Raw genomic sequence first — 23,454 nt, 5'->3', positions numbered from 1 at the left:
AAAAAGTACAAAGGTTCAATCAACCTTAAGGGAGACAAGAAAAAAGAAGGTGGGGAAATAAAAAGTATAACATATAGAAAGCTCATAATCTTATGAAAAAAGTTCAAATATAACATAAATATAATATATATAATTACAAACATAAACATGAATGAATTTGGGACACCTAGGTGGTTCAGTAGGTTAAGGGTCCCACTCTTGGCTTTAGCTCAGGTCATGATCTCAGGTGAGATCAAGCCCTGCATTGGGCTCCACACTCAGGGGGCAGTCTGCTTGAGATTCTTACTCTCCCTCACCCTCTGCTCTTCCCCTCTCCATGCTCTCTCTCTCTCTTTCTCTCTCTAAAATAAAAAAATCTTTTAAAAAATAAACAAATAAAATAAAATAAATATTAAGGAACTAAATATCCAGTTTCAAAGTAAAGTTGATTAAAATGATAAAGCCTATATATATGTGTGTGTATATATATATATATATATATATATATATATATGGGTTTTCTAACTGAAATGTTCTGAAATGCTAAAAAGTCAAGAAAAGAAAAAAGAAAATAATATATATGACAGTAAATATTAGCAAGAAGAATCTAGCGTGATTATATTAATATCAGAAAAAATTAAGTAAAATGATACACTAGCAATAGGCTTACTACATAATAATAATAATTTTCAATTCACCAGGAAAATACAACATTTTAACAAGTGGATGCCCCTGATACCAGACTCAGTTATCAAGAGTAAGAACTGAGCCTGGGTGGCTTAGTCGGTTAAGCATCCAACTTTTGATTTCAGCTTGGGTCATGATCTTAGGGTTGTGAGATTGAGCCCCATGTCAGGCTCTGTGCTGGGCGTGGAGCCTGCTTAAGATTCTGTCTTCCTCTCCCTCTGCTCCCCGCATCTCTCTCTCTCTCTCTAAAAGAGTAGGAACTGATATCTACAAGAAAAATGGACTAAGACACCATTAAAAATATTAGTATTCCTGTTTCAATAATTTATAGATCAAGCATACAGCAAAATCAGTAAAATTACAGAATTGAATGTTATTCTAAGCTAAACATACATAAAATATTGAGTCCCGTAAATAGAGAATACCTATTTGTCTAAAACTGGCACCAAACAATGATTATCAATGTGATGGTCCAAAATGCTGCATTCAATAATTTATTAAGTTTCAATCTATTTAGACCACAAACTCTGACTCCAGTGCAACTAAGTTATAAATAAATAATAGATAATTAGGAAAAAAAAACTCCCTTTATTCAGCAATTTAAAAAGATACTTGAACAAACATGAATCAAATAAGAAATCCTGATAGAAGCTATAAAATTCTGAGAGCTTTTTACAATGAAAAATATTTACATTGGGGTGCTGGGTGGCACAGTGGGTTAAGCATCTGACTCTTGGTTTCAGCTTAGGCTGTGATCTCAGGGTCGTGAGATCGAGCCCCTTGTCCAGCTCCATACTCAGTGTGGAATCTGCTTAAGATTCTCTCTCCCTCTCCCTCTGCCCCTCCTACTCGTGTGCCTGCTCTCTCTCTCTCTCTAAAGTAAATAAATAAATCTTAAAAAAATAAAAATATTATATATTAAAGCATGTGGGATACAGCTAAAGCATTAAGAGGAAATATATAGACTTTAAAAACTACATATGAAGAGAAGATAAAAGCACACAAAAGAAAAATTAACAAGAAAGGAAGTAACTAAGGAAGGTAAAAAGAGAAAATTAATAAATACAAACATTCAGTATAGAAACATGCAAGTTCTTTTTTTCTTTAAAAAATGCAATAAATTAGACAGACACTTGGCAATGTAAATTTAGAAGTGATAAAAAGCAAATTTCATGAGAGATTAAAAAGAAGATTTAAGTAAATAAACCGATATTATATATATATATATATTAAAATCACTGTGGTTAGACAACTCTAATATAGCTTCTAATTGCCCCTTCTCATTACATATATATACATTATATGTATTATGTATATATGATATATATTAATATTATATATAATAAATAAATAAACTAAAATTATTGTGGTAGAAGGCTCTAGGATAGCTTCTAACTACCCCTTAGTATCTGTGCCCTTGTGTAATTCCTTCCCTTTTGTTTTTTTGGTTTTGTTTGTTTGTTTGTTTGTTTTTTAGAAAGAAAGAGCACAAACCAGGGGGAAAGGCAGAGAGGGAGAGGGATAGAGAGAATCTTATCTCTCTATCTCATATGGGGCTTGATCTCACAACCCCCAGATCATGACCTGAGAGGAAATCAAAAATTGGATGCTTGACCGACTGAGACACACAGGCACACCTGGACCTAGCAATTAGCTTTTAAAAAATTTCAAGACAGCAAAAGGGATAGGATGTCATTTCTGAGACCAGGTTACACAAAAGCCTCCATCTTGCTCTTCTCTTGCTCTTTAGCTTGCTGGCTCCATTGGAAAGCCAGCCTCCATATTGTGAGATGTGCTATAAAAAGAGGCTAATTTAGCAAAGAACTGAAGGAGTTAATCAACAGTCAATGAAAACCTGAGGACCTCAGTCCAACAGACACTGAGAAATTGGTTCTGGCCAACAAACACATGAGTGACAAAAGACTGTGCCCCAGTCAAGCCTCAGATGAACTCTTGTGCAAGAGGCTCCCGAATGAACTTTACTCAGTTGCCTGACTCCCAGAAACTGTAAGATAATAAATGCTTTTTTTTTAAGTCATTAAGTCTGGGGTAATTAGTTCAATGGCAACAGATAAAAAATACAAACATAAAAGTACAAAAAGGAAAATTGCAGGAAAGCTCAAATGTGCTAAATCTAATAGCACATAAGCATGATAATAATTATTATTAGTAAATGATAAGAGTAAATACATAGACTGCATCATAATCACAGTAATGTGTGTTTGATATTAAAGAATTGAGCAACATTATTTAACATTAAAAAACAATTTAAAAAAACCCCAAATCATCACCACAACCTGTTCAGAAGTGTCTAATAAAATTCTACATCCATAGTAGATAAAAACTGGAAAGTGCTAATAAATATTATTAAATTAACAGAGACATTTACAAAAATCTTACATCAAGCTTAGTATCAAATGGTGAAAGCATTTAAGAATTTCAAAGTATTTATTTTAAGATCAGAAACAAAACCAGTATGTCAATTAGCTAATCAAAATTTACCTTAGGCTTTATCTAGCAAAGTAAAAGAAATTAAAAGTAATAGAATTAGTAAAAAATTAAAAGGAATAAATAAAATTGTGATTATTTTCTATTACAAAAGATTTTTTATTTAACTACATTGAATTTAAAAATATATCTGTTTATAAAAATTATCATAAAGTGAGTGCAAATGCTTGAAGTCAAAATCAGAGATTGACAACATAATTAGTAAAAAGTTAGCAATAGACAACATAGATTCAATTAAATAGTAAGAAAAAACAAAAGGAAAGTTGGCCAACATATATAGACACTTTAAAAAGAAGACATACAAATGGCACACGAACATGTTCATTATCACTTACCCTACTATTAATCAGAGAACTGTAAATTAAAACTCACAATAGTATGTCATTTCACACTAATCAAATTTACAAAAAGTAAAGGTCAAACCATATCTTGGGTTGTAGATGATGTGCAATTTTGAGAACCCCAAATTGTGATAGTATAAACTAGCACAACAATTTTAGAAAGTAAATTAGTACTACTCCTAGAATTGACAAAACAATACAGCAATTCTGTATTGTTCCACAGCACTAGGAAACAAATATAAGAATATTCCTTAGAGCATTTTTCTTTTTCCTTTCTTTCTTTCTTTTTTCTTTTTTCTTTCTTTTTCTTTTTCTTTCTTTCTTTCTTTCTTTCTTTCTTTTTTTTTGAAGGAAAGAGAGAGAGAGGGAGTATGTGAGCAGGGGGGAGGAAAAGAGGTGACAGGGAGAGAGAGAATCTTAAGCAGGCTCCACACCCAGTACCAAGCCTGATGCAGGGCTTGATCTTATGACCTTGAGATCATGACCTCAGCCAAAATCAAGAGTCAAAGATGCTTAACTAACTGAGCCACCCAGGCACCTCTCCTTGGAGTATTTTTCTTGATACCAAAGTATAGGAATCAACCTATATGATTCTTAAAACAATTATGGATACATTTTTTATGCATACAATGGAATATTCCACTCTAATCAAAAGGAATACTATAGGATACATCCACTTGGATGAATATCATAATCATGACATTGACAGACTGAAATCATAGATGAATTCCTTCAGTACAGTCCATTTATATAAATTTCAAAAACAGGAAAAACTAAGAATATGTATTAATGGACACTAATAAGAATTATTAGAAAAATTATATAGAAAAAATAGAAAACCCACACATTTGTGGGGTTAAGAAAAAGGTTTGTAGTAAGAGGCCACTTGAAGCTCCTAAAATACGCCCAATATTTTATCTTAGTCTACTAATGTGTAGAAGTTGTATTCTTATTATCATCCTTTAAACTATATGTACATATTTCAGTATGTACATTTCACAATAAAAACATATAAACTTTTAAATGAGTTTTAAATTTATGAAATCCTCAAAATTTTTACCTCATTTTTATTAAAAAATTATTTGTTGTGAAGTTTCAGAAAAAGTATTTTCTAGCAAAAACATCTACTTCTTAATCACTGCTTTGAAATGAGTAACAACTTTACCATCTCCGAAAAGAAAAACAAAACTGAGGTTTTATTGAAGGCATTCTTCACCATATGAGATATGTCATATAGTACCTTTGAAACTATTTTTGAATTTTTTTTGTGTGTGAACTCATTACTTCAAAGAAGATCATTCTCTATTCTTTACAGGATTCAGAGGGATCTAGATTTATGCTTTGTTGAGAGGAAAAACACTGGTATTCACATCGTGTTAATATCATAAATGCAAGAAATACACAATCAGAGAGAGAAGAAAGATGCAATTTCTTTGAGTTTTCTACATACTCCTCTGAAAGTCATGCTGAAATGCTCTGGACCAACTAAACTGTGTGTGTGCATGTGTGCGTATAAAGCTCAGATCAAGGAACTGCTCTAGTGCAATTAAAATGCTAAGCTCAGAATTGTGTAAACAACAGCTGTAATTATTTAGTAAAATTTTAAAGCCAATTTGACTTGAACAGTTTTGCTGAAACTATTGTAAAACTCTATGTATAAGCCAACATGCAAAGAATTTTTTTTTTATTTTTTAAATATTTATTTATTTATGTAGAGAGAGAGAGAGAGTGTGTGTGTGTGCACGAGTGGGGAAGGGGCGGAGGGAGAGGGAGAGAGAGAATTCTCAAGTAGGCTTCCCACTGAGCATGGAGCCCAACGAGGGGCTCCATCCCAGAACCTGAGATTATGACCTGAGCCAAAACCAAGAGCTGGATGCTTAACTGACTGAGCCACCCAGGTGCCCCCTCCCAAAGAATTTTAGATGAGTTCATTTAAATCACTTTATTCTAAAATGTTAAGGCAATAAAAGTGTCTAAAATTATTTCTCAATTTTTTAGCTGAAAAACAATATTTTGTGCTTAGTTATAAGCACTTAGACAAGTCTTCAAATATCTAAATCAACTGTCTTCTTTAAAATAGTTTTTTGGCATGCCTGGGTGGCTCAGTCGGTTAAGCATCTGCCTTCAGTTCAGGTCATGATCCTAGTGTCCTGGGATCAAGCCCTGTATCAGGCTCCTTGCTCAGCAGGGAGCCTGCTTCTCCTTCTGCCTGCCACTCCCCCTGCTTGTTTTTGCTCCTCTCTCTCTCTGACAAATAAATAAATAAAATATCTAAAAAAATAAAATAAAATAGTTTTTCATATGGATGGCATTTATTCAGATTTCTGCTCATGTTCTATGCAAAATCCTAACTTATGAAAAAAGTGGCTATGCCAATATTCTTCTGAGTGATACACAGTAGACTATTAAGAAATCATTTATTTTTTCAAATGTATTTGTGAGGTATTTAATTCCGTAATAATCAATTATTAAAAAGACAAATGTACATCTACATCAAGGTTTAGATGAGAAGGGTTTGTAAGTCTTTGAGGACCTAAGAAAATACTGATTGTAAGTATCTTACCCAGATCTTTATACACTGCAGCAAATTACAAATGTTTTGACTTGAGTGTGCTAAATGGTTGGAGCATAAAAGAGATTCATCCTTTTAAATGCATAAACACGAGTCACCTTATTCTTCACTATTCTCCACTCATATGGTGAAAACAACAAAACAGTTTCTTGATTTTGTGTGATCACATATGTCTATATATATATATATTTATATTTAAACACACACATATATACACATATATACATACACAAGAGTGTAAATAAACAAATTCTAATGTTGCAATGTTCCTTGGAACAATTACAGAAAGCATGAATTATAAATGATACATGAAAATTCACAAGGCCATTGTGGGGATGGGTTTGGCAGGCATGTGCTAAAAGATAATAAAATGAATTAAATTTATATTATATATAGGAAATGAAATGTACATAAGAGATATGAATTAGTTTATTGACAAACTGCTAAGGAAGTGTGCCATGTTTTCCTTAAATATATGCAAAAAATGTAAGGCTGATGTGTGGGGTTTAACATTAAGTCTTCCAAATTTTCAGCTATTCATTTATATAAAAACATGGCAGAAATGATGGATATACTTTGCATCATGAACCTAATATTACAGTTTGATATAATACAACAGTTGATAGGAAATGTCATTAACAGTGAGGCAAATGCATAAGAATCATGAAAATTTTTAAATGTTTTACCATATGAAATAAGCTAACACCATAAAATAAAAACTAGGGTCTGAATAGAGCATTTTTCTAAACACCTCATAAGAATCCATTTTGAGTCAACAGCCCCAAATATCTATATGCTTCTTCGTCTCACCAATCCATTAGTTTTTAATATATATCCAGAGACAGGACAATACAAAATAACTGGTATGAAGTAATGAGGAGTAGAATTGGTATAGTATATCCTTACTTTATTTTTCTTTAGAACATTATGAGGAAGGTACTAAATTAATATTTGAGAAAGTTCAAACACTGAGAAGTTATGTAAGTTGTCAAAGTCCACAGGGGTATGAAATAATATAGACTGGACTCCAAGCCATGCAGTCGGCCTCCAGATCTCACACTACTCTACAGGTCCAAAATAAGCCTTTTGAAATAATATGAAGAGTGGAAAAACTGCATTTTGAAGGTTCAGAAAAAGAAAGAATATAACTATGAAATTTATCTATTGTATCAGCCATAAAATCTTCAAAAAACTGGAAATTTCATAAACCAAGAAGATACAGCTTTATCAAACAATAAAACAAGGAAAAGAAAATAACAGAATGAGAAAAGATGACAGAATGAAATAAGACTGTAGATGGATCATATAGGACAAGGTAATGCTGACTAAAGATGTAATAGACCATGAATTAATATATTAAAAAAACAGGTAATAAAATGCCTAGCACAAAGTAGTATGCAAGTAGACATTAGCTATTATATATAACAATTATAAATCACTTGCCCCTAAAAAAAGCAAATCTGGGGCGCCTGGGTGGCTCAGTTGTTTAAGCGACTGCCTTCGGCTCAGGTCATGATCCTGGAGTCCCGGGATCGAGTCCCACATCGGGCTCCCTGCTCAGCCGGGGGTCTGCTTCCCCCTCTGCCCTCTTCCCTCTCGTGCTCTCTGTCTCTCATTCTCTCTCTCTCAAATAAATAAATAAAATCTTTAAAAAAAAAAAAAAAAAAAGCAAATCTGATCCAGACTCTATTGTTACTTTTTACTTGTTTTCAAATAGGCAGGGAATAGATGGACAATCCTGGCCTCTGTGATAGCCAATTCCCCTTTTGATATCTGAATCTTGAGTGTTGTTTTAACTTCATGACTTCACTTTCAATACTAGGTTCTAACAGTCATTTCATAATTAATATATGGTGATTTTTTTTCTTTTCTAAACAGCTGTGATTTTTGATTTTTTTTCAATGATTCTTAAATTAATGAAACTGACCAATCTGATTGAAAGGCACACTGAAAATATATCTTTTTTTTTTTTTATCCCCTCACTTCTGGTTCTTTACTTATAGTTATCATTCCTACTCATTCATTTATTTGATAATACATATTGAACACCTATCAAAGCCCAGACATATTGTAAGTGCTATTTTGTTTGCCATGTGTCAGACTATGTTCTGGCATTGGCTATGATGATGGAGTATATCTGAACTGAAAAGGAAATTCTGGATGCAAATAGAAAAATTCACAATAATCTAAAGGTAAAAACTTAGAGAGGTAATGAGACTCAGACACTATGCCATCAAATATTTTCAATTATAAGAAGTGAAGATAAGGGGAGAAACAAATCAAATTTCAATAAGAACTGAATAAATATCAATGTGGCCTTACAAGTCTCTTCATAAACAAATGAGAAATCTGTGAAGCAATGTCAACAAAGTAGGTTTGGGGAAAATTTTGTGACTTAAGATTATTCTGACTTGCCAAATTTTAATTCATAAACATTTGTCATTTGACATAAAGTTTTCTTACATATTTAAGGTTTCAAGAAAACACAGTACAAGTGACTCTTCTTTTTTTAAAGATTTTATTTATTTATTTGAGAGAGAGAATGAGATAGAGAGAGAGCATGAAAGGGGGGAGGGTCAGAGAGAGAAGCGGACTCCCCGCTGAGCAGGGAGCCCGATGCGGGACTTGATCCTGGGATTCCAGGATCATGACCTGAGCCGAAGGCAGTCGCTTAACCAACTGAGCCACCCAGGCGCCCCACAAGTGACTCTTCTAAAAAATAGATAAACTAAGTAGTTTTTTTTAATCCACTTGCAGGAAAAATCAAAATTAGGAACTTAAGAATGCAACAGAAATCATTGCATTAAAGCAATTAAAATTAAAAATAAATTTAGAAAAATACTATTCATCTAATTAGAAATCTGTATGTAAATGTGAATAATTATCACCAATTGATTTAATTTGAATGAAAAATCCAAATTATAGTAGTAGACACATAGTCAACAGACTATGTCAACAGACTATCATCATTAGTACCAATGATAAAGTAGTCCTGACATATTACATAATATTATCATATGGTAAATAATGAATAATTTGGTTTATCCTAGTTTGAAAATTACAGGGTATAGCTAAAGGAATTATTTTTGAATATTTAAATCATTAATACAATTTTAAATAGATCATATCATTTTTAAAATACTAGAAAGAAAAAAAGAAAAAAATAAATAAAATACTAGAAAGATAAGGGGAGAGCATATTATAATCTTATAGAAAAGGAGTAAGGAAAGGAAATGTGTAAAAAGTAAAATTTTAAATGTGTTACAGTAATAGGACTAAATATGAGTTATATTAATAAGTACAGATAGTTTAATACCTCCCATTTAAAATATCCATTTAGGAAATGAAGAAATCTACTGATAGAAAAATTAATATAAAAAAGCTATAAAAGGGAAATGGAAAAGTCTACAACATATGAAGAATTGTTAAATTCACTGCTAACTAAAGAAACACAAATTAAAATATCAAGGAGAAACTATTTTCAATTGTCATATTGGAAAATCATGTGTTTAAATATTATCTAATTATTTGATGTGATGTTCTCCACATATTACATTATCTACCAACTACAGATAAATATTCCTTTCTATATAGAAAATAACTATAATCTGTATAAAGAACAGAAATACATTCGTATGTTGAAAGAAAGAAGACTTAGCTATACAGAACAGTTTCTAGGTGGTAGGACTTGCATGCTTTTCATTATCTGATTTGCATTCTTTTGGTAATTCCCAGATTTTAAAAAAATAAATACGTGTTTCTTTTGAATCAACGTAGGTTATATTAATTGTCATAAAGTAGAAGATGAAAATAATACTTTGAATGATTAAAGTATAGGTTTACAAAAAACAGATGGCAAGTCTAAGGTAATTAATCTGTAGAACTTCATGAGTAGTTTCTTTCAGTCTATTACACAGAAGTGAATTCTATCTTTAATCCTAGATCCTCTAGATATCCGGAAGAAAATATGTCCTTTATTTCTAGATCATTATTAAATAGGTATATTAATCCAGTTCTATTATGGTTCCAATCCTAAAGCTTCTACTTTAGATGCTTGTTATTTGTCCCCTATTTATTGAGAAAACATTGAGAAACCATCTGACATTGAGAAACCATCTGACAATCACTTTTTTTTCTTAAAAATATTGTATCATGCTCAAAGCATTACAAAAACTAAAACATTACAAATGAGCTCTAACAAACATTCCAGTAAATTTAGCACTTAGTAAATAAAAGCTTTCAATTGAAGGTAAATCAAATTAGTGTCAAATTATCTTTAAGTAAAAAGTCAGAGAATGGGTTTAAATAGTTAAAACATACAGAATTAGACTGCTTTTAGACACAGCAGGATCCAGCTTAGTTGATGTCACCCATTATCCATCTCTTCCCTCATGTTCTACCATCTTTAACTCTGTGTTGTAGTATGTAGACTTGGTTCTCTACGCAGGCTTTCTAGGTAGATTACCCCCCACAACACACACATACAAGGATGGCATTGTTTTTATAACTCCTGATCAAAGAAAAGTAGCCTCTTACCATCCATTTGATTCCCCCAATGGAACTCTGACCTTGCTTGAGAATATGCCCAACAAACCAATCACTAGACCCAGAGGGCTGGCTTTGGTCAAGTAACCTCTGCAGAAAGAACTGTAATGACTTTACTGCCAGTCCTACCGGAATTAAGAAAGGAAGAAAATACCAAAAGAAAATTATGTGAGGCAGAAAAATAACCCTTGGAAACCTAGCCTTTTATTTATTCTTGGTGGCCAAGACTCTAAAAGGTCAACACAAACATGCCGTTTCATTTTTAGGGCTGCCTTTTTCAAGAAACTTAGATTGTACTTTTCTCAGACAGGAAGAAGAAACCATTAGACACCACTTCTCCTAGCTCTTCTTCCTCTTCCCATCAGATAAGTATGGCAACATGTCCTAGGTGAACTTTAAGATCTTACTAAATGTCATTACTTCATAATTATCCTGAATATTCTAGACATTCTCTATCTCATTAACTAATATATACATTTTTCCCTTCTTCTCATCTAAGGACATAGGTTACTCAAGACAGATACTAATTATATTTTCTTTGATATATTTTGGTTTTGTGAGAAGAGATCATATTAGTCAATTATGAACAATTTCTCACCAGTAGGCCCATCCACTGCCTATCAAGAAGCATGGGTTAGGGGCGCCTGGGTGGCTCAGTCGGTTAAGCCGCTGCCTTTGGCTCAGGTCATGATTCCAGCGTCCTGGGATCGAGCCCCACGTCTGGCTCCCTGCTCAGGGGAAAGCCTGCTTCTCCCTCTCTCTCTGCCTGCCGCTCTGCCTACTTGTGCTCTCTCTCTGTCTGTCAAATAAATAAAAATCTTAAAAACAAAACAAAACAAAAAAAACTTAAAAAAAAATACTAAAAAAAAAAAAAGCATGGGTTAAAAAGATTAGAATGCTCTAGCATATTTCAACATGGTTCCTTTTACTTTCACCTTTCCAGAAGATCAAGGGAATTTTTCTGCAGTATTCATGGTTAGAACCTGCTCGAGTTCCTACCGTTATCGACAATTTGGTAAGATATTCCTTTCTGAACAAAGATGAAACATTTATCCTTTTCTCCCTACTTGACCCCTCCAGAATTTGAAAACTATCAAAATGACTTTTTATAAATAACTGATTGCTTACACCATATAGGCCTAATTTGGGGAACCACCTGCATCACTGCTTCCTGAAATGAGACATAAACTTTTAACTAAACTGATCTATCCTCAGGGCTAAGAGACTGGTTCAATGAGATATGGAGCAATATACCAACTCAGGACAGGCTCAAACCTTGCTTATATCCAACAGCCCAAGATGTTAAAATATTCACAAATCTTTGAACAAAGTCCTAGGGACCCTGAAATCACAGACTTAGCTTCATCGTGGGTTCATTTGAATTTGAAACAATGGCTACAAACTGGCTTTTAGACCATTGCCTGCATAATGATTATAGGACTTGGTACTATAAACCGCTTAGATTTTACTTTCTAGGTTACAATGTGCCCTACCCTTGACTTTTGGCATATCAGCTACTACCAAGGCAGTTAATATCCTCATCATTGAATTTAATGCCTTGGCCATCATCACAGGGTGGATTGTTGGGTAAGCCCTAACAGTTGTTTTATTTTTTTATTTTTTTCTAGCTTTGTCATGCAAGTGCCTGACTTAAGTTTAGATTGTTGAGGCATCTACTTCAGGAGACATCCACTTCTAAGAGGCTATGTTGAATAAGCATACTGCCATTTGGCCACTTGAGTAAAGAGCAAGGCTTCCTCCCCCCCCACTGAAGCTCCTTTGTGTTGGAAATCTTGTTTGATTTCAGCAGCTGATCATTCGGGCTACCTGTGTCTCCTCTCTTCCTGAAACTTAAATTCTGGTTCTTATGTTTTAAAGTCACCAATAAAGAATGAGACTGAGAAATCTAGGCCCCACCCTCAACTCCAATAGAAGAACTCCTGGTCTAAGCAGTCTCTTTCTCTCTCTCGATCCAGAACCTCAATGTGTGGTCCCAGGTGTGCTGTATAATTACCAGGACTTGTAAGTAATAAACAATATATTTTTTTTTCAAAAGAAGTAGCAACAGCCACAGCAGCCACATGAAATTTCCACAGGGTCAACAGGTAAATTTCATTTGTGAGGTTATGTGCCTGACCACCAGGAGGCACAGAACCGTAATTAGGATAGTATGTTACAATCAGCATATTTCACTGAGCGAATTATAAATTTTATTGTGGACCATTCTACTTTAAATGGAGGATGGAAACTTAATCTAAGTTTCTATTAGTTTAGTGGCTTCTTCTGTTTCATGTCAAAAAAATCTCAGGAGATCATCAATGTATACATGGTGATAGTTTTTGGTATTAGTTTACCTTCTAGTCATTTTGTTTCTCATATTTTCAGTCTCAGATTGTAAAAACAGTAACAAGATTGTTCATGTTTACTATTCATACAGAAAGTAATGGTACAGAGCAATCTTATCATTGGCAGATTCACTGATGCTATCTTTCTTCCTCTTATAGATAGCTTAACATGGCATCCCTCCAAGGGATCAACTTTCATCATTTACTATCCATCTTGAGGCCCTAGCAACCTGTCCATTGGAACATAAAGTTCCCTTCATAATTCCTTCAGAGTTGGGGAATTTATGCTACTCCTATTTAAGAATTAGGGACTTAAAAAATAGAATCCCGGGTGATCTTATTAGACTCCTAGAGCCTTTAGTTCCACTGTGTTTTAGAAGTCAAGTAGATTATTGGATAAATATAACTTTAAACAGCTCATGAAAAAGCTGTGCAGCAAAATATATACACTAAGATTTCTAGGCCTGAAATAAATAAGTGTAAGCAAGAAAACTGGAGCAAGCCAATCTTCTAATCATGAGCAATTTTTTCCCATTCTTACTTGGTCAGTCAGTATATTTAAAACACACGCAGAAGTCTTTCTAATTATGTCACAGTAAGACAAAACATATTTTCTGATAAAGGTTATTAGATAACACATAGTTTCCTATGATGGAGTTCTAAAATATTCTAGTTCGTATCAGTCCAGTTGCTTTACACACCACTAATTGTTTCCATTAAGCCACTGGCATTTTAGAATCATTGATAAAACACCCATGGTGCATTAAACAATTATGCGATATACAACTCTGATACAGATATATTTAATTGCTTCTGGCAAGCCTTGGTTAAAAAATAAATATACATTTTAAAATACAACACTGATGAAATTAATGAGCATATTCTAAAATTGGAATTAAATAAAAAAGGATTGATACTGAAAATTCAGCAGAAACAGAAAAAGTAAAAGTCCCTCATCTTGCCGGAATCTTTGCCACTACCTGTCAAAAACAAAAGTGGGAAAGCTTTGATGAGTCCAGTTAGTGCAATGCATGGATCAAAGTGTCAGACTGATAGGATCAAAGGGAACAAAATGAAGTGGTAATGTTGTGCACCAGATTTGAAACCACGGCAATGATGAGAGGTTCTCACAGGATGGAACAGGGAAGCTTTGATTAGTGCACCTTGTTTGTACTGTGAAGGCATCAAAGTGGCAAATACGCCTGGATCAAATGGGGCAGAATGCAATGGGTAATGGAGCACTCAGAGCTCACTAGAATTTAAGCAGAGATGTTGATGATGTGGTGGAGGCCAATGCATGCATCCCCATCTGGCAGCTGGGAAGAAGAAAAGAAAGGAAAGAGAGGGAAAAAAAAAAAAGGAATAATTTTAATCACTTGAAAGCTAGTTGATTATGGCACAACCAAAGATTCAAATAGCATTTTCAATTATTGCATGGGATGTGAAAACTAAATCATTTTTTAAAACTGGGCAATATTACCAATTGTTTGCTGTTAATTGTGCTTCATGTATTCTTTGTTCATTCTCAATAGTTCTATTATGTCTGTTAATTCACGAAGTAGATTCTCTTTAACTTTATATACATGTAACTCTATATTTGCTGGGGATAGTTGTGTGTGTTTTATCGCTTTAGAGTACACTGCATGAGTAAGATTGATTTTACGGTTAAATTTTGCTTACTGTGTTTGCAGGGATTTTTCATTCCCTGGGAATCACTTCCATTTAAAAGTTAAGTCGTAAGGCATCTGTCTAACTCACTTGATTAAATTCTCTTCTTCCCCTCATTCAAAAGTTACAAGTTACAATTAGTGTTTGTAAATAAAAAATAAGCATATTATTGGAATATTGAAACATTTAAATAAAATATTCCCTAATATAGCATAGTGATAAAGCTTCAGATAAAAATATAGAAAAATGTTTAACTATATTAACATTACAGTAAAATTAAATATATTTAGCATTAATATGACTAATACTTTTTTTAAAGATTTTATTTATTTATTTGATAGAGAGAGTGAGAGAGCACAAGGAGGGGGAACAGTAGAGGGAGAGAGAGAAGCAGGTTCCCCGTCAAGCAGGGAGCCCGATGCGGGGCTCGATTCCAGGACCCTGGGATCATGATCTGAGCCAAAGGCAGACACTTAACCATCTGAGCCACCCAGGTGCCCCAATATGACTAATATTATTAGCTATGGAATGCAACTTCTATGTCCAAAGCTGTGTGTTAGTTGCTTTATATTTATTCTCACTTATCCTTACAACATCCCCATAAGTGGGTATTGCCATGATGGGGGGAGATTTTCTGGTGATTTGGGGAAGTAACAAATGTATTTTTCAAATAGAAGGGAAATAAACCATTGTGACCAAGAGGGCAGAACTGAATTGCTCGCTTAAAATCTGTCCTTTGTTTCTCACCTTTCTTATGGCTGCCTTCTGTCAGGGGAGTGAAGTTGACTACTCCACTGAGTTTAGATGTCACCCTGTGACTTGCTTTAGCCAATGGAGTATTAGCAAGCATGGTCAGTGTAGGGATGTGTGCTCTGATTGTCTGGCTTTCACTCTTGCCTTTTTGCCCTTCACTTTGAAAAGGATATGCTCCAGATACCCACTGCTCCTGGAGAGAGAATGAGCAAATAGAGGAGACCATCTTCTAACACAAAGCCTTCAACTGAGCAAGCCCAGCTGATCTTTAAACTGATCAGCCTAGCAGAGCCATGACCCACCCACTGAATAATAAGCAACACCAATTTGGTATTAATTATTACAAAGTGTTATTTTGGCAACGGCTCTCCAAAATAGCATTGTGCCATTTGTATATTCAAATAAAGATGTCATTGATCAAATATGCACAATTTTTTGATTGAGTGCACTATCCTTTTAAGCAGATTGTAGTTGTTACCCAGGTACTATTACTTCCTCTGTTATTATTCTGTCCTATTTTCCCCAAAAGTACTTTGCATGGGTTACTAACTTGTGAAATCTCTGTGGAATGTATTTTGAGATTTCTTCTCACAAGAGCAACAGCGGGTGAAGAAAACTACTGCCTGTCCCTCTTGAGTACTGATACTCACACTGATGCTGATTGTACATCTGTTCTCTCAGGTCTTTGGGAAATCTCTATGCTCTCAAAAATCTTATATTTGTTTTTTTTCCACTATCATTTCCTATCACTTTTGAAGGTAAGTTTGTATTTTATAATAAAACCATCAAAAAATTGAGTGTCAAAAATTACTTATATTTCATTATATTTTCTTCATTGACTAGATAAGAGTTCAAATGTGGGCAGATGAATAAATAGCCAGATTTATGTTTTAAATATGCTACTGATGTGCTTCTGGAAATGAGGAAAATCTCTACTTAAGATGAAGTTATAGGGTTATAAAACCTTGTCCAAATAATGGTTAAACCCATTGTAATTCATTTCTTTATTCATCAATTGCAACTGATACTTTGGGAATATGGAAAAACAATGGAACAAAATTTAAAAGGTTTTTCTTAACAATGAGCTGATTAGAAGATTTAATAAAAATTAGAAATCTTAGGTATATAAACACTATAGCATAAAACCAAATAGTGAATAGTGAAATCAGGAAAGAACAAATTCTGTTTTATTTTTTTTTTGGATACTGTTTTAACCTTAAGACTACAAATTATAAGGTGATTAAATTAATTTTTAAATTATTAAATTCACATGCCTCTACTGAACTATATTATACTTTAATAATATGAAATGTCCTTTAACAAAAAGTGACAATATAAACATAAATAATACTTTAATTGATGAATTTATTAGTACAAATTATTAACCTCCTCCAAATATGTTTACTGATATCCTGACTCACACACATTACTATGCCAGGAAGTGTTCATAAAACCCGACTGCACAATAAATATCTGCAGTTAGTTAAAACTCCTTAAAATAACAAAACTTATAGCTCATAATACTAGGATTATAACTGGTTAATTTAGTCACTCAATTTTGTACTAATTGTCCTGAACAGCACTAGGCATTCTGTTAGTAACAAGACAGCTTATTTTACATAAATTTGAATATGGCATAAATGAAATCAGATTCTCCAAACCCAAATGAACTATATTCTCCAAACCCAAACTACTAAGTGACTGAAAAATCAATGTGCAACCCACCCTCAATATTGGAAGATTAGCTCTTGATTAAAATTGACAATATTTATCAGAAAGATTAAAAATCAGAATCCAGTACAGTATATTTATCCTCAGATATAAGAGGAAATTTTAGAGTATATGAAAAAAGAGTGCTTTTGTTTTTTTCTTGCCTACACTAGAATATTTAGACATGTGTCAATAAGTATGTATTCTCCATACTTTTACTTTGGTACTATAACTTTGAATGCAAATATTTCCAGTAAAATATGCTTTAAAACATACATAACAGATAATTAGTAAAATTTTATTGAAACCTAAAATAATCTTAATGCTTTATGTTTACGTTAGAAAAGGTAACCTTGTGATATAAAAAAAAAAATTGTTTACCATGACTCATGATAAGTTAAGGCATGAATCCAAGAAGAAAAAACAAAAAACTTTTATTTTCCTCTTTATATTCTTGTTATTTCTCAGCACGTACAAGCAACATTTAAACCACGATATTTAATTTACTTGAAGAGGCTAATATTCTGTTCTTTTAAAAATCATTGAATAAGGGCGCCTGGGTGGCTCAGTCGTTTAAGCGGCTGCCTTCGGCTCAGGTCATGATCCTGGAGTACCGGGATCGAGTCCCACGTCAGGCTCCCTGCTCAGCAGGGAGTCTGCTTCTCCCTCTGACTCTCTTCCCTCTCATGCTCTCTGTCTCTCATTCTCTCTCTCGCAAATAAATAAAATCTTTAAAAAAAAAAATTAAAAAAAAAATCATTGAATAAGCTTATTTTATAAAAATGTTATTATAGTTGGTTTAGTTAAAACTACTGAAATGAATGTTATAACACGTAAAGTTCATATATTTTCTTTTAACAGAGTATTAGATGTGTAATTTTTAAACTACCAGATGTATGTAAAAATTGGATAATATACATTCAGTTAATTTCTATACCCATTCCTTCATTTATTAATTTCCCTCTCATTAGTGTCTTATCCAGTGCCTATAATGAGATGCACAGTTGTGAAATGAAAAGAGCATCTGCACAAAGTCAGATAGATGCTTTCTATTTGAACTTCAGTTTGACCATCTGTAAACGTGGGAAATGTGAGAGCTTGCTCTTTGGTTTAAAGATGAGATGAGTTATATCAAATTTTAGCAGAGTGCAAGGTATGTGGTAGGCATCTGTGGAAATTTAGTAACTATTAGTCATTATTATTTGTCTGTACAAAGCCCCATTATTTGCTCTGGCCTCATTGGTTAGTTTTTACATGCATGCTTTGTGTAGAAAATGGCTTAAAGTTGGTAGCCTAGATTCCTGGGGGAATATAATTAAAGTCATAGGCATTGAGCTTGGCTGACTAGTCACAGAAACCAAAATTAAAGGAACTACTATTAATTCAGAAAAAACATACATTTGCCATGGAAGCTGTTAAAACCCTTTGATACTCTCAGGTACCTTACCTCAGACTATTCAGATAAGGGTTGAGATTTATGAGTTTTATGAGTGGAGACTGTAGGTTATTTACATCCACCATATCCACTGCCTCAGAGTAACACCTTAAACTAAGACAATGTCAATTATATCTCAATAAAACTGGATATATACTTAAACATGCACATAAAAAGGACAAAAGGGAAGGGGGAAGGGAAGAAGAAAAGACTTATGTAACTTCATATGTGATAGGGAATAGTTAAGCTTGCTCCATACATTCAGCTGGTGGTCTCTGATGGTGCTTTTCTGTTCAACAAATACTTACACCATAAAGAATTACATCTCTGTGTGTTGTCTACAGCCTTGCTACTTAAATGGTACCACTTAAAGGCCTGATATTAGCTTCTCCCTCATTTATGTGTGATGACAAATATAAACCAGGCAGCCACAACACTAGAAGAAATTAAACCTAGTCTGCATCTGCTTTGAAATGTACAGTGAACATATTTTAGACAGCAGAGAGCTTTCTCTTCTTATTAATCTTTAAAACTGAGCAGTATCTATGTCTATTAAATGATTCTCACCATATCTCTTTAAAATATCAGTCCTGTATTTTATGCCTATGATGGTTCAATCACCTGGGCCAGGCAATCATCTTGCTTTATGTCTGCTGTAGTTTTAAAGTGTGGAGAGGTTCTGGTATTATTTGTGGAAGTGGCCGCTTGTTGGAATGAATATCAAACTGTTGCTTTTACAGGATCAATTTTCTTTATAATTGCTACTGGTGTTAACAGTCATCTCTGAAACTGCTCCTAGAAAACTGGCTGATGGATTGGTATGCAGAATAATCAAAAGAGCTACTGGAGATAATGACATTTCCTTATAGGGAATTGCTTGTGAACATTTTCCCTTTTAGCAAGATGACTACCACATATGGTTAGAAAGTTTAGAAAGGGCTTTCCTTCCCTTTTTGGCCTAAGGCAAAACTATAAGCTTAGATAGGCTTTGTCCCTTGTAAGATGTTTGCTTTCTTCAGCAATTCTTAGATTAATGGGCATAACAAGAACGGGATTCTATTGTGTGAAACAGCAGGTCAGCATTTGCTCATGTTCTGACTGCTCCTGAAAAAAAATCAGATTTTCTTGCAAACAACAGTTAAAACATTTTCTTTTCACAAAGTATATTACTTAGTGTTTTACAAGGCTGATGAGAAGTAACAGGATTAGAAATTTCTCCTTTTTGTGTGCACTGCCCTCAATTCCTTTTCACACATTCATGTGAGTGTGATGTGGCAGTAAAAATAAATCCATGCTCTTTTTACTACGCTAAGTGGACAACCTAAATGAATCCCAACTTTATCTTTTTCTCACATTATTAGCATTGTTTTTTTCAGGCATTTCATTCAGTTTTTAGGTCGAATTTGATGAAGAAATGTGTTAAGAAAATTAGAAATCACTCAAATAGCAAACACCAAAAGTTTTCCAAGGTGCACACTAGCTTTAGTGTTCCTTCTTACCTCTTCAAATGCAAGTTTTTTCTCTTTATTTCCTCTTTCTTATATCTTTTCAGTGACCTATTCCCTGGGCTATCCCCAACATCCATGCTATTTTACCCTCTTTTTACATTCCCACAGCAGAATTAGGGTTTAGGATGGTAAAAATGATGTTGGTTTGAGAGGAAAAACAATAATTAAGTGCTATAGCTCAATACTATTGTCTGTTGTATCCCAATTCCTCTTCTTTCCTACACACACACACACACACACACACTCACACACAAGATCCCAACTAGTCTTAGAATGATGCTATCCAATAAAAATACAATACTAGACACAAAGGTAAGCCACGTATCTAATTTTAACATTTCTAAGTTGTCACATTAAAAGCAATAAAAAAAGAAGCGCCTGAGCAGATGACTTAATGAAACTTAAAAAAAAAACAACAATAAAAACAAACATAAAATTAATTTTAAAAGATATATTATTTAAACCAAAAGATTTAAAATATTACCATTTCAATATGTAATCACTATACAAATATTAATAGGATTTTTTGATTAATGTGATTCTTTTTTCTGTCTGGTGTCTTCAAAATTCAGTTGTATTTTACACTTGAATTATTGTAGGGCATGTATGCAGGAAGCGCAGGGTTGGCCGGGTAGATTTTGCTAGCAGTTTCTGGAGACCAGCCACCCTTGGCCCTGCCTATTTCCTGAGTCCACTGTCCAGTACACCTATAAATTCTATGAACTACCCGCTACCTATCTAATAAGCTATTTTTCTATTTAAGTGTTTTTGGTTTTTGTGGTTTTTGGGGGTTCTTTTTTTTTTTTCCATTTTTTTATTCTTATGTTAATTCCCATACATTACATCATTAGTTCTAGATGAAGTGTTCCATGATTCATTGTTCATGCACAACACCCAGTGCTCCATGCAGAACGTGCCCTCCTCAATACCCACCACCAGGCCAACCCATCCTCCCACCCTCCTCCCCTCTAGAACCCTCAGTTTGTTTTTCAGAGTCCATCGTCTCTCATGGTTCGTCCACCCCTCCGATTTTGGGGGTTCTTTTTATAGGTGTTTTGCCACCAGAGACCCTGATTGATATGAACTCACATCTCTTTCAAGGGTCCCTTTTCCTCTGCATACATTTAAACCATCCTTTATCAGCAAAACCTTTATTAGTTTGTTCTAAATAAATTGCAGTCAGTCGTGCTTATCAAATTAACAGCCTAATTAACTAGATATACTGCTGTATGTAAAATATATGGATTGAGCCGAAATGGAATGTTAATGCTCTATCTTTAACCTTTCTCTTCATTTCCCTCCTAAGCAGATTTCTTCCGATACCATCATACAAGTATTGCTCTTTTCCACTCTCTTCTCTTTTTTATACTTACTTTGAATTAATTTTCATTTGCATGATGTCAAGAAAGCATATTTAATCTCCTTTTTCCAAGATATTCTTTATACAATATTGGGCTTTATCTGCTAAGTAAGAAACTGGTTTTGGATACTCCTTGTCTAAAATTCTTCAAAGCCAATATCCTCCTGGCCCCTGTAAATTTTACGATAATATCCAAACTCCTCAGATTGAGTTCAAAGGCTTTTCCAATATTAGGCCTTTTATCTTTATATCCAGAATCATTTCTAGGTGCTCCTCCTTTCAAAAATGACATTCATATAAGCTTTTGTGACACATTTTTGTCACAAAACAAGACACACACCTCACACTCCTACTGATTTAAACACTCCATTTAAAAATTTCCACAATACCCTTATTGCAATGTTCCTGCATTAATTATATTGTATTGTAATTCTTTATTCATTTTCATGTCCTCCTCTTGTATACTCCAAAATTTCTGGAAAATAGGCTCAATGAATATTTATTGGATAAATTGAAAAATAAATAGGCAAGTCAGCAAGAAAACCCATTTAATAAAGATGTACATATTTGTTTTAAACTTAATTATAATTGATGATAATTATTCCACTCTGCTGTACTTGTTAGAGAAAAGCTACTTGCACTCTGAAATTGGACCTGACTCTTAATAATTGTTATACTACTTAGGAGTCCTATGACTTCAGGGAAGTTATATGACCTATCTGAGGTGCAGTTCCTTCATCTGTACAATGGAGATAAAATGTCTATTATAGGCACTATAAAGATTAAAGGAGATATAAAAAAACAAATGTATTAGATGCTCAATGTAGTACACAAATTTAGTAAGCACTCATTAAATTTCAGTCATTATTTCTGATATTTGTTTAAAATATTTAATTTTTGATAATTCAATAAATCTTCTTATGCCTACTGCACACAAAGCAATAATTGTTAGCACTTGTCTATAAGTCCTAACCTGTAGTTAAACTTTTAGAAAAAACAACTCAAAAATCACAAGAGATTAGCTATCTCTTACTGATAGTACATTTGTATCTGAATGTGGTGTGTCTGTGTGTGTGTAGATGGAGTGTAAAAACCACTTCTATTCTCAATATTTAACAAGGTTGAGTTCTACATAAGAGTGACCTTTTGTTGCAGCATCCTTAATTGTGTGAAATAAAGCAACAATCCCTAAATTTGTATTTTTTTATATTATCTTTTACTAGAAACAATAAGGCACAATTTGCTCACTTGTAATAAACTTATTTAGGTCTTCTCAATAATTCTTTTCACTAGGGCATCCAGTATCTTTGTTGAAGAATCTTCCTGGTATGCTTATGGATATCTCTGTCTAATATAATGAATTCACTTTTCTATTTCACTATTGAGTTCTGCTACCCTTTGTTTACTTGAATGGGTAGGTGTTAAGTGTATCTCCAGGAGCACTTACTTGAATTGAGAATAAAAACCCATCATTTTAGGACCTTTGATCTTAATGATATTTCCTGGGGCAGTAAGAATCACACTATATCTCCTAGATCTAGGTAGATTTTCAAAACTTTGTATGAACGTATGTTCATTTAGATGCCAATTGGTAATGGGCACAAGAGCCTAATTAATTTATTTCCATTCTTAATTTCCAGACTTCATTGATAGATCTCTCTGCATCCTTAAGGTGATTAAAGCAAACGAACAAAAAGTGCTGCTTAATATTCTAATATGGTGTTTCTCTTGTGGGACAAAGAGGTCCTGTCCTGACTGAAATCCCTTAATTCATTAAGATTTTACTCATTTCAAGGGAATGTTGTCTATTATTCATGCACAAATGAATTCAAAGTAATTTTTCCAATTACGAATTTAGTATTAAGATCACTCTGAGTTGTTATTATATTATCTTGGCTTCTCCATGACACTTGGTCTAGGAAATAGTCACAAGTTTAAATACGATCTTACATTGGATTTACCTGAAGATATTTGGAAATGCATGGCTTCGAAAAGGATAAATTTTTAGTAATCCTCTTATTTCCATTATATAAAATCATACAT

Source organism: Leptonychotes weddellii, chromosome 2 (assembly GCF_054177405.1).
Source record: "Leptonychotes weddellii isolate Sample4059 chromosome 2, ASM5417740v2, whole genome shotgun sequence".
In the NCBI taxonomy this organism is placed as follows: domain Eukaryota; kingdom Metazoa; phylum Chordata; class Mammalia; order Carnivora; family Phocidae; genus Leptonychotes; species Leptonychotes weddellii.
This window is presented reverse-complemented; position numbering follows the sequence as displayed.